Genomic DNA, 13,618 nt, shown 5'->3' on the forward strand with positions numbered 1-13,618 from the left:
CTCCACTTAGTACTACACGGCAGTGCAGGCACTGTACTCCACTCAGTACTACACGCAGTACAGGCACTGTACTCCACTCGGTACTACACGGCACTATACACACAGTACTCCACTCGGGACTACACGGCAGTACAGGCACTGTACTCCACTCAGTACTACACGGCAGTACAGGCACTGTACTCCACTCAGTACTACACGGCAGTACAGGCAGTGTACTCCACTCAGTACTACACGGCAGTACAGGCACTGTACTCCAATCAGTACTACACGGCAGTACAGGCACAGTACTCCACTCAGTACTACACGGCAGTACAGGCACTGTACTCCACTCAGTACTACACGCCAGTACAGGCACTGTACTCCACTCGGTACTACACGGCACTATACAGACAGTACTCCACTCAGTACTACACGGCAGTACAGCACTGTACTCCACTCGGGACTCCACGGCAGTACCGGCAGTGTACTCCACTCAGTACTACACGGCAGTACAGGCACTGTACCCCACTCAGTACTACACAGCAGTACACCCAATGTACTCCACCCGGTACTACATGGCACTATACACACAGTAATCCACTCAGTACTACACGGCATTACAGGCACAGTACTCCACTCACTACTATACGGCAGTACATGCACTGTACTCCACTCGGGACTACACGGCAGTACAGGCACTGTACTCCACTCAGTACTACACGGCAGTACAGGCACTGTACTCCACTCGGTACTACACGGCACTATACACACAGTACTCCACTCGGTACTACACGGCAGTACAGGTACTGTACTCCACTCAGTACTACACGGCAGTACGCACACAGTACTCCACTCGGTACTACACGGCACTATACACACAGTACACCACTGGGTACTACACGGCAATACAGGCACTGTACTCCACTCGGTACTACACGGCACTATACACTCAGTACTCCACTCGGTACTACACGGCAGTACATGCACTGTACTCCACTCGGTATTACACCGCACTATACACACAGTACTCCACTCGGTAATACACGGCAGTACAGGCGCTGTACTCCACTCGGTACTACACGGCAGTATACACACAGTACTCCAATCGGGACAACATGGCAGTACAGGCACTGTACTCCACTCAGTACTACACGGCAGTATGCACACAATCCCCCACTCGGTACTACACGGCACTATACACACTGTACTCCACTCAGTACTACACAGCAGTATACACACAGTACTCCACTCAGTACTACACGGCAGTATGCCCACAAACCCCCACTCGGTACTACACGGCAGTACAGGCACTGTACTCCACTCAGTACTACACTGCACTATACACACTGTACTCCACTCAGTACTACACGGCAGTATGCACACAAACACCCACTCGGTACTACATGGCAGTACAGGCACTGTACTCCACTCAGTACTACACTGCACTATAGACACAGTGCTCCACTGAGTACTACACTGCACTATGCACATTTTACTCCACTCGGGACTACTCGGCAGTACAGGGACTGTACTCCAATCAGTACTACACGGCAGTATGCACACAGCACTCCACTCGGTACTACACGGCAGTACAGGCACTGTACTATACTCAGTACTACACGGCAGTACAGGTACTGTACTCCACTCAGCACTACACTGCACTATACACATAGTAATCCACTCGGTACTACACGGCAGTACAGGCACTGTACTCGACTCAGCACTACACTGCACTATACACACTGTACTCCACTCAGTACTACACGGCAGTATACACACAGTCCCCCACTCTGTACTACACGGCAGTACAGGCACTGTACTCCACTCAGTAGTACACGGCAGAATACACACAGTCCCCCACTCGGTACTACACGGCAGCACAGGCACTGTACTCCACTCAGTACTACACGGCAGTATACATAGAGTCCCCCACTCGGTACTACACGACATTACAGGTACTGTACTCACTCAGTACTACACGGCAGTATGCACACAGTACTCCACTCGGTACTACACGGCAGTACAGGCACTGTACTATACTCAGTACTACACGGCAGTATACACACAGTCACCCACTCGGTACTACACGGCAGTACAGTCACTGTACCTCACTCAGTGCTACACGGCTGTACAGGCACTGTACTCCACTCAGTACTACACGGCACTATACACACTGTACTCCACTCGGTACTACACGGCAGTACAGGCACTGTACTCCACTCAGCACTACACGGCAGTACAGGCACTGTACACCACTCGGTACTACACGGCACTATACACACTGTACTCCACTCGGTACTACACGGCAGTACAGGCACTGTACTCCACTCAGTACTACACGGCAATATACACACTGTACTCCACTCGGTACTAGACGGCACTATACGCACTGTACTCCACTCGGTACTACACGGCAGTACAGGCACTGCACTCCACTCAGTACTACACGGCAATATACACACTGTATTCCACTCGGTACTAGACGGCACTATACGCACTGTACTCCACTCGGTACTACACGGCAGTACAGGCACTGTACCCCCCTCGGTACTACACGGCAGTATGCACACAGTACTCCACTCGGTACTACACGGCACTATACACACAGTACTCCACTCGGTACTACACGGCAGTACAGCCACTGTACTCCAAGCAGTACTACACGGCAGTACAGGCACTGTACTCCACTCGGTACTACTCGGCACTATACACACAGTACTCCACACGGAACTACACGGCAGTACAGGTACTGTACTCCACTCAGTACTACACGGCAGCATGCACACAGTACTCCACTCGGTACTACACTGCACTATACACACAGTACTCCACTCGGTACTACACGGCAATACAGGCACTCTACTCCACTCGGTACTACACGGCACTATACACACAGTACTCCACTCGGTACTACACGGCAGTACATGCAATCTACTCCACTCGGTACTACACCGCACTATACACACAGTACTCCACTCGGTAATACACGACAGTACATGCATTGTACTCCACTCGGTACTACACGGCACTATACACACAGTCCTCCACTCGGTACTACACGGCAGTATGCACACAGTACTCCACTCGGTACTACACGGCACTATACACACAGTACTCCACTCGGTACTACACGGCAGTACAGGCACTGTACTCCACTCGGTACTACACGGCAGTATACACACAGTACTCCACTCGGGACTACATGGCAGTACAGGCACTGTACTCCACTCAGTACTACACGGCAGTATGCACACAGTCCCCCACTCGGTACAACACGGCACTAAACACACTGTACTCCACTCAGTACTACACGGCAGTACAGGCACTGTACTCCACTCGGTACTACACTGCACTATACACACAGTACTCCATTCGGGACTACACGGCAGTACAGGCACTGTACTCCACTCAGTACTACACGGTAGTATACACACATTCCCCCACTCGGTACTACACGGCAGTACAGGCACTGTACTCCACTCAGTACTACACGGCAGTATACACACAGTCCCCCACTCGGTACTACACGACAGCACAGGCACTGTACTCCACTCAGTACTACACGGCAGTATACACTTAGTCCCCCACTCGGTACTACACGGCAGTACAGGTACTGTACTCCACTCAGTACTACACGGCAGTATGCACACAGTACTCCACTCGGTACTACACGGCAGTACAGGCACTGTACTATACTCAGTACTACACGGCAGTATACACACATTCCCCCACTCGGTACTACACGGCAGTACAGGCAATGTACTCCACTCAGTACTACACGGCAGTACAGGCACTGTACTCCACTCGGTACTACTCGGCACTATACACACTGTACTCCACTCGGTACTACACGGCAGTACAGGCACTGTACTCCACTCAGTACTACACGGCACTATACACACTGTACTCCACTCGGTCCTAGACGGCACTATACACACTGTACTCCACTCGGTACTACACGGCAGTACAGGCACTGTACTCCACTCGGTACACACACGACACTATTCACACTGTACTCCACTCGGTACTACACGCAGTACAGGCACTGTAATCCACTCGGTACTACACGGCACTATACACACAGTACTCCACTCGGTACTACACGGCAGTACAGGCACTGTACTCCACTCAGTACTACACGGCATTATGCACACAGTACTCCACTCGGGACTACACGGCAGTACAGGCACTGTACTCCACTCGGTACTACACGGCAGTACAGGCACTGTACTCCACTCAGCACTACACTGCACTATACACACAGTACTCCACTCGGGACTACACGGCAGTACATGCGCTGTACTCCAATCAGTACTACACTGCACTATACACACAGTATTCCACTCGGCACTACACGGAAGTACAGGCACTGTACCCCACTCAGTACTACACGGCAGTATAAGCACTGTACTCCACTCGCTACTACACGGCAGTACAGGCACTGTACTCCAATCAGAACTACACGGCAGTACAGGCACTGTACTCCACTCGGGACTACACGGCAGCACAGGCACTGTACTCCACTCAGTACTACACGGCAGTACATGCACTGTACTCCACTCGGTACTACACGGCACTATACACACTGTACTCCACTCGGTACTACACGGCAGTACAGGCACTGTACTCCACTCGGTACTACACGGCACTATACACACAGTACTCCACTCAGTACTACAGGGCAGTACAGGCACTGTACTCTACTCTGTCCTACACGGCAGTGCAGGCACTGTACTCCACTCGGTACTACACGGCACTATACACACAGTACTCCACTCAGTACTACACGGCAGTACAGGTACTGTACTCCACTCAGTACTACACGGCAGTATGCACACAGTACTCCACTCGGTACTACACGGCAGTGTACACACAGTACTCCACTCTTTGCTACACGGCAATACAGGCACTGTACTCCACTCAGTACTACACGGCAGTACAGGCACTGTACTCCACTCGGTACTACACGGCACTATACACACAGTACTCCACTCGGTACTACACGGCAGTACATGCACTGTACTCCACATGGTACTACACCGCACTATACACACAGTACTCCACTCGGTACTACACGGCAGTACATGCACCGTACTCCACTCGGTACTACACGGCACTATACACAGAGTACTCCACTCGGTACTACACGGCAGTACAGGCACTGTACTCCACTCAGTACTACACGGCATTATGCACACAGTACTCCACTCGGTACTACACGGCAGTACAGGTACTGTACACCACTCAGTACTACTCTGCACTATACACACAGTACTCCACTCGGGACTACACGGCAGTACAGGCACTGTACTCCACTTAGTACTACACGGCAGTACAGGCAATGTACTCCACTCGGTACTACACGGCACTATACACACAGTAATCCACTCGGGAGTACACGGCAGTACAGGCACTGTACTCCACTCCGGACTACACGGCAGTTTAGGCACTGTACTCCACTCAGTACTACACGGCAGTACAGGCACTGTAGTCCACTCGGTACTACACGGCACTATACACACAGTACTCCATTCGGGACTACACGGCAGTACAGGCACTGTAGTCCACTCAGCACTACACGGCAGTACAGGCACTGTACTCCACTCGGTACTACACGGCACTATACACACAGTACTCCACTCAGTACTACACGGCAGTACAGGCACTGTACTCCTTTCGGTACTACACGGCACTATACACACAGTACTCCATTCGGGACTACACGGCAGTAAACGCACTGTACTCCACTCAGTACTACACGGCAGTACAGGCACTGTACTCCACTCGGGACTACACGGCAGTACAGACACTGTACTCCACTCAGTACTACATGGCAGTACAGGCCCTGTACTCCACTCAGTACTACACCGCAGTACAGGCACTGTACTCCACTCGGTACTACACGGCACTATACACACAGTACTCCACTCGGGACTACACGGCAGTACAGGCACTGTACTCCACTCGGTACTACACGGCAGTACAGGCACTGTACTCCACTCAGTACTACACGGCAGTACAGGCACTGTACTCCACTCAGTACTACACGGCAGTACAGGCACTGTACTCCAATCAGTACTACACGGCAGTACAGGCAATGTACTCCACTCAGTACTACACGGCAGTACAGGCACTGTACTCCACTCAGTACTACACGGCAGTACAGGCACTGTACTCCACTCAGTACTACACGGCAGTACAGGCACTGTACTCCACTCGGGACTCCACGGCAGTACAGGCAGTGTACTCCACTCAGTACTACACGGCAGTACAGGCACTGTACCCCACTCCGTACTACACGGCAGTACACCCAATGTACTTCACCCGGTACTACACGGCAATATACACACAGTACTCCAGTCAGTACTACACGGCATTACAGGCACAGTACTCCACTCACTACTACACGGCAGTACATGCACTGTACTCCACTCGGGACTACACGGCAGTACAGGCACTGTACTCCACTCAGTACTACACGGCAGTATAGGCACTGTACTCCTCTCGGTACTAAACGGCACTATACACACAGTACTCCACTCGGTACTACACGGCAGTACAGGTACAGTACTCCACTCAGTACTACACGGCAGTATGCACACAGAACTCCACTCGGTACTACACGGCACTATACACACAGTACACCACTGGGTACTACACGGCAATACAGGCACTGTACTCCACTCGGTACTACACGGCACTATACACACAGTTCTCCACTCGGTAATACACGGCAGTACATGCACTGTACTCCACTCGGTACTACACGGCACTATACACACAGTACTCCACTCGGTACTACACGGCAGTACAGGCACTGTATTCCACTCAGTACTACCCGGCAGTATGCACACAGTACTCCACTCGGTACTACACGGTACTATGCACACAGTACACCACTCGGTACTACACGGCAGTACAGGCACTGTACTCCACTCTGTACTCCACGGCAGTATGCACACAGACCCCTACTCGGTACTACACGGCACTATACACACTGTACTCCACTCAGTACTACACGGCAATACAGGCACTGTACTCCACTCGGTACTACACGGCACTATACACACAGTACTCCACTCGGTAATACACGGCAGTACATGCACTGTACTCCACTCTGTACTCCACGGTAGTATGCACACAGTCCCCTACTCGGTACTACACGGTACTATGCACACAGTACACCACTCGGTACTACACGGCAATACAGGCACTGTACTCCACTCGGTACTACACGGCACTATACACACAGTACTCCACTCGGTAATACACGGCATTACATGCACTGTACTCCACTCTGTACTCCACGGCAGTATGCACACAGTCCCCTACTCGGTACTACACGGCACTATACACACTGTACTCCACTCAGTACTACACGGCAGTATACACACAGTCCCCCACTCGGTACTACACGGCAGTACAGGCACTGTACTCCACTCAGTACTACACTGCACTATACACACAGTACTCCACTCAGTAGTACACTGCACTATACATACTGTACTCCACTCGGGAATACTCCGCAGTACAGGGACTGTACTCCAATCAGTACTACACGGCAGTATGCACACAGTACTCCACTCGAGACTACACGGCAGTACAGGCACTGTACTCCACTCAGTACTACACGGCAGTATACACACAGTCCCCCACTCGGTACTACACGGCAGTACTGGCACTGTACTGTACTCAGTACTACACGGCATGACAGGTACTGTACTCCACTCAGCACTACACTGCACTATACACACGGTACTCCACTCGGTACTACACGGCAGTACAGGCACTGTACACCACTCAGCACTACACTGCACTATACACACAGTATTCCACTCAGTACTACACGGCAGTATACACACAGTCCCCCACTCGGTACTACACGGCAGTACAGGCACTGTACTCCACTCAGTACTACACGGCAGTATACACACAGTCCCCCGCTCGGTACTACACGGCAGTATAAGCACTGTACTCCACTCAGTATTACACAGCAGTATACAAACAGTCCCCCACTCAGTACTACACGGCAGTACAGGTACTGTACTCCAATCAGTACTACACGGCAGTATGAACACTGTAATCCACTGGGTACTACACGGCAGTACAGGCACTGTACTATACTCAGTACTACACGGCAGTATACACAGAGTCCCCCACTCTGTACTACACGGCAGTACAAAAACTGTACCCCACTCAGTACTACACGGCACTAGAGTCACTGTCCTCCACTAAGTACTACACGGCACTATACACACTGTACTCCACTCGGTACTACACGGCAGTACAGGCACTGTACTCCACTCAGTACTGCACGGCACTATACACACTGTACTCCACTCGGTACTAGACGGTACTATACACACTGTACTCCACTCGGTACTACACGCAGTGCAGTCACTGTACTCCACTCGATACTACACGCAGTACAGGCACTGTACTCCAATCGGTACTACACGGCACTATACACACAGTACTCCACTCGGTACTACACGGCAGTACAGGCATGGTACTCCACTCGGTACCACACGGCACTATACACACAGTACACCACTCGGTACTACACGGCAGTACAATCACTGTACTCCACCCAGTACTACACGGCAGTACAGGCACTGTACTCCACTCAGTACTAGACGGCAGCATGCACACAGTTCTCCAATCGGTACTACACGGCAGTACAGGCACTGTACTCCACTCAGTACTACACGGTACTATACACACAGTACTCCACTCAGTACTACACTGCACTATACACACAGTACTCCACTCGGGACTACACGGCAGTACAGGCACTGTACTCCACTCGGTACTACACGGCAGTACAGGCACTGTACTCCACTCAGTACTACACGGCAGTATGCACACAGTACTCCACACGGGACTACACGGCAATACAGGCACTGTACTCCACACGGTACTACACGGCAGTACATGCACTGTACTCCACTCAGTACTACACTGCACTATACACACAGTACTCCACTCGGCACTACACGGCAGTACAGGCATTGTACTTCACTCAGTACTACACGGCAGTACAAGCACTGTACTCCACTCGGTACTACACGGCAGTACAAGCACTGTACTCCAATCATTACTACACGGCAGAACAAGCACTGTACTCCACTCGGGACTACACGGCAGTACAGGCACTGTACTCCACTCAGTACAACACGGCAGTACAGGCACAGTACTCCACTCGGTACTACACGGCACTATACACACAGTACTCCACTCAGTACTACACGGCAGTACAGGCATTGTACTCCACTCGGGACTACACGGCAGTACAGGCACTGTACTCCACTCAGTACTAGACGGCAGTACAGGCACTGTACTCCACTCGGTACTACACGGCACTATACATACAGTACTCCACTCAGTACTACACGGGAGTACAGGCACTGTACTCCACTCGGGACTACACGGCAGTACAGGCACTGTACCCCACTCAGTACTACACGGCAGTACAGGCACTGTACTCCACTCACTACTACACGGCAGTACAGGCACTGTACTCCACTCGGGACTACACGGCAGTACAGGCACTGTACCCCACTCACTACTACACGGCAGTACAGGCACTGTACTCCACTCAGTACTACACGGCAGTATACATACAGTCCCCCACTCGGTACTACACGGCAGTACAGGCCCTGTACTCCACTCGGTACTACACGGCACTATACACACAGTACTCCACTCAGTACTACACGGCAGTACAGGCACAGTACTCCACTCACTACTACACGGCAGTACATGCACTGTACTCCACTCGGGACTACACGGCAGTACAGGCACTGTCCTCCACTCAGTACTACACGGCAGTACAGGCACTGTACTCCACTCGGTACTACACGGCACTATACACACAGTACTCCACTGGGTTCTACACGGCAGTACAGGTACTGTACTCCACTCAGTACTACACGGCAGTATGCAGACAGTACTCCACTCGGTACTACACGGCAGTACAGGCACTGTACTCCAATCGGTACTACACGGCAATACAGGCACTGTACTATACTCAGTACTACACGGCAGTACAGGTACTGTACTCCACTCAGCAGTACACTGCACTATACACACAGTAATCCACTCGGTACTACACGGCAGTACAGGCACTGTACTCGACTCAGCACTACACTGCACTATACACACTGTACTCCACTCAGTACTACACGGCAGTATACACACAGTCCCCCACTCTGTACTACACGGCAGTACAGGCACTGTACTCCACTCAGTAGTACACGGCAGAATACACACAGTCCCCCACTCGGTACTACACGGCAGCACAGGCACTGTACTCCACTCAGTACTACACGGCAGTATACATAGAGTCCCCCACTCGGTACTACACGGCAGTACAGGTACTGTACTCACTCAGTACTACACGGCAGTATGCACACAGTACTCCACTCGGTACTACACGGCAGTACAGGCACTGTACCTCACTCAGTGCTACACGGCTGTACAGGCACTGTACTCCACTCAGTACTACACGGCACTATACACACTGTACTCCACTCGGTACTACACGGCAGTACAGGCACTGTACTCCACTCAGTACTACACGGCAGTACAGGCACTGTACACCACTCGGTACTACACGGCACTATACACACTGTACTCCACTCGGTACTACACGGCAGGACAGGCACTGTACTCCACTCAGTACTACACGGCAATATACACACTGTACTCCACTCGGTACTAGACGGCACTATACGCACTGTACTCCACTCGGTACTACGCGGCAGTACAGGCACTGCACTCCACTCAGTACTACACGGCAATGTACACACTGTATTCCACTCGGTACTAGACGGCACTATACGCACTGTACTCCACTCGGTACTACACGGCAGTACAGGCACTGTACCCCACTCGGTACTACACGGCAGTATGCACACAGTACTCCACTCGGTACTACACGGCACTATACACACAGTACTCCACTCGGTACTACACGGCAGTACAGGCACTGTACTCCAAGCAGTACTACACGGCAGTACAGGACCTGTACTCCACTCGGTACTACACGGCACTATACACAGAGTACTCCACTCGGTACTACACGGCAGTACAGGTACTGTACTCCACTCAGTACTACACGGCAGCAGCACACAGTACTCCATTCGGTACTACACGGCACTATACACACAGTACTCCACTCGGTACTACACGGCAATACAGGCACTGTACTCCACTCGGTACTACACGGCAGTATGCACACAGTACTCCACTCGGTACTACACGGCACTATACACACAGTACTCCACTCGGTACTACACGGCAGTACAGGGACTGTAGTCCACTCGGTACTACACGGCAGTATACACACAGTACTCCACTCGGGACTACATGGCAGTACAGGCACTGTACTCCACTCAGTACTACACGGCAGTATGCACACAGTCCCCCACTCGGTACTACACGGCACTAAACACACTGTACTCCACTCAGTACTACACGGCAGTACAGGCACTGTACTCCACTCAGCACTACACTGCACAATACACACAGTACTCCACTCAGTACTACACGGCAGTATACACACAGTCCCCCAGTCGGTTCTACACGGCAGTACAGGCACTGTACTCCACTCAGTACTACACGGCAGTACACACACAGTCCCCCACTCGGTACTACACGACAGTACAGGCACTGTACTCCACTCAGTACTACACGGCAGTATGCACTTAGTCCCCCACTCGGTACTACACGGCAGTACAAGTACTGTACTCCACTCAGTACTACACGGCAGTATGCACACAGTACTCCACTCGGTACTACACGGCACTACAGGCACTGTACTATACTCAGTACTACACGGCAGTATACACACATTCCCCCACTCGGTACTACACGGCAGTACAGGCAATGTACTCCACTCAGTACTACACGGCAGTACAGGCACTGTACTCCACTCGGTACTACTCGGCACTATACACACTGTACTCCACTCGGTACTACACGGCAGTACAGGCACTGTACTCCACTCAGTACTACACGGCACTATACACACTGTACTCCACTCGGTACTAGACGGCACTATACACACTGTACTCCACTCGGTACTACACGGCAGTACACGCACTGTACTCCACTCGGTACTACACGGCACTATTCACACTGTACTCCACTCGGTACTACACGCAGTACAGGCACTGTAATCCACTCGGTACTACACGGCACTATACACACAGTACTCCACTCGGTACTACACGGCAGTACAGGCACTGTACTCCACTCAGTACTACACGGCATTATGCACACAGTACTCCACTCGGGACTACACGGCAGTACAGGCACTGTACTCCACTCGGTACTACACGGCAGTACAGGCACTGTACTCCACTCAGCACTACACTGCACTATACACACAGTACTCCACTCGGGACTACACGGCAGTACATGCACTGTACTCCACTCAGTACTACACTTCACTATACACACAGTATTCCACTCGGCACTACACGGCAGTACAGGCACTGTACCCCAGTCAGTACTACACGGCAGTATAAGCACTGTACTCCACTCGCTACTACACGGCAGTACAGGCACTGTACTCCAATCAGAACTACACGGCAGTACAGGCACTGTACTCCACTCGGGACTACACGGCAGTACAGGCAATGTACTCCACTCAGTACTACACGGCAGTACAGGCACTGTAATCCACTCGGTACTACACGGCACTATACACACAGTAATCCACTCGGTACTACACGGCAGTACAGGCACTGTACTCCACTCGGTACTACACGGCACTATACACACAGTACTCCACTCAGTACTACAGGGCAGTACAGGAACTGTACTCTACTCAGTCCTACACGGCAGTGCAGGCACTGTACTCCACTCGGTACTACACGGCACTATACACACAGTACTCCACTCGGTACTACACGGCACTATGCACACAGTACACCACTCGGTACTGCACGACAGAACAGGCACTGTACTCCACTCGGTACTATACGGCACTATACACACAGTATTCCACTCGGTACTACACGGCAGTACAGGCACTGTACTCCACTCGGTACTACACGGCAGTTTACACACAGTCCCCCACTCGGTACTATACGGCAGAACAGGCACGGTACTCCACCCAGTACTACACGGCAGTAGAGGCACTGTACTCCACTCAGTACTACACGGCAGTACAGGTACTGTACACCACTCAGTACTACTCTGCACTATACACACAGTACTCCACTCGGGACTACACGGCAGTACAGGCACTGTACTCCACTTAGTACTACACGGCAGTACAGGCAATGTACTCCACTCGGTAGTACACGGCACTATACACACAGTACTCCACTCGGGACTACACGGCAGTACAGGCACTGTACTCCACTCCGAACTACACGGCAGTTTAGGCACTGTACTCCACTCAGTACTACACGGCAGTACAGGCACTGTACTCCACTCGGTACTACACGGCACTATACACACAGTACCCCATTCGGGACTACACGGCAGTACAGGCACTGTAGTCCACTCAGCACTACACGGCAGTACAGGCACTGTACTCCACTCGGTACTACACGGCACTATACACACAGTACTCCACTCAGTACTACACGGCAGTACAGGCACTGTATTCCTTTCGGTACTACAC

The sequence above is a fragment of the Anabrus simplex genome, chromosome 10 (assembly GCF_040414725.1).
Source record: "Anabrus simplex isolate iqAnaSimp1 chromosome 10, ASM4041472v1, whole genome shotgun sequence".
Taxonomy (NCBI): domain Eukaryota; kingdom Metazoa; phylum Arthropoda; class Insecta; order Orthoptera; family Tettigoniidae; genus Anabrus; species Anabrus simplex.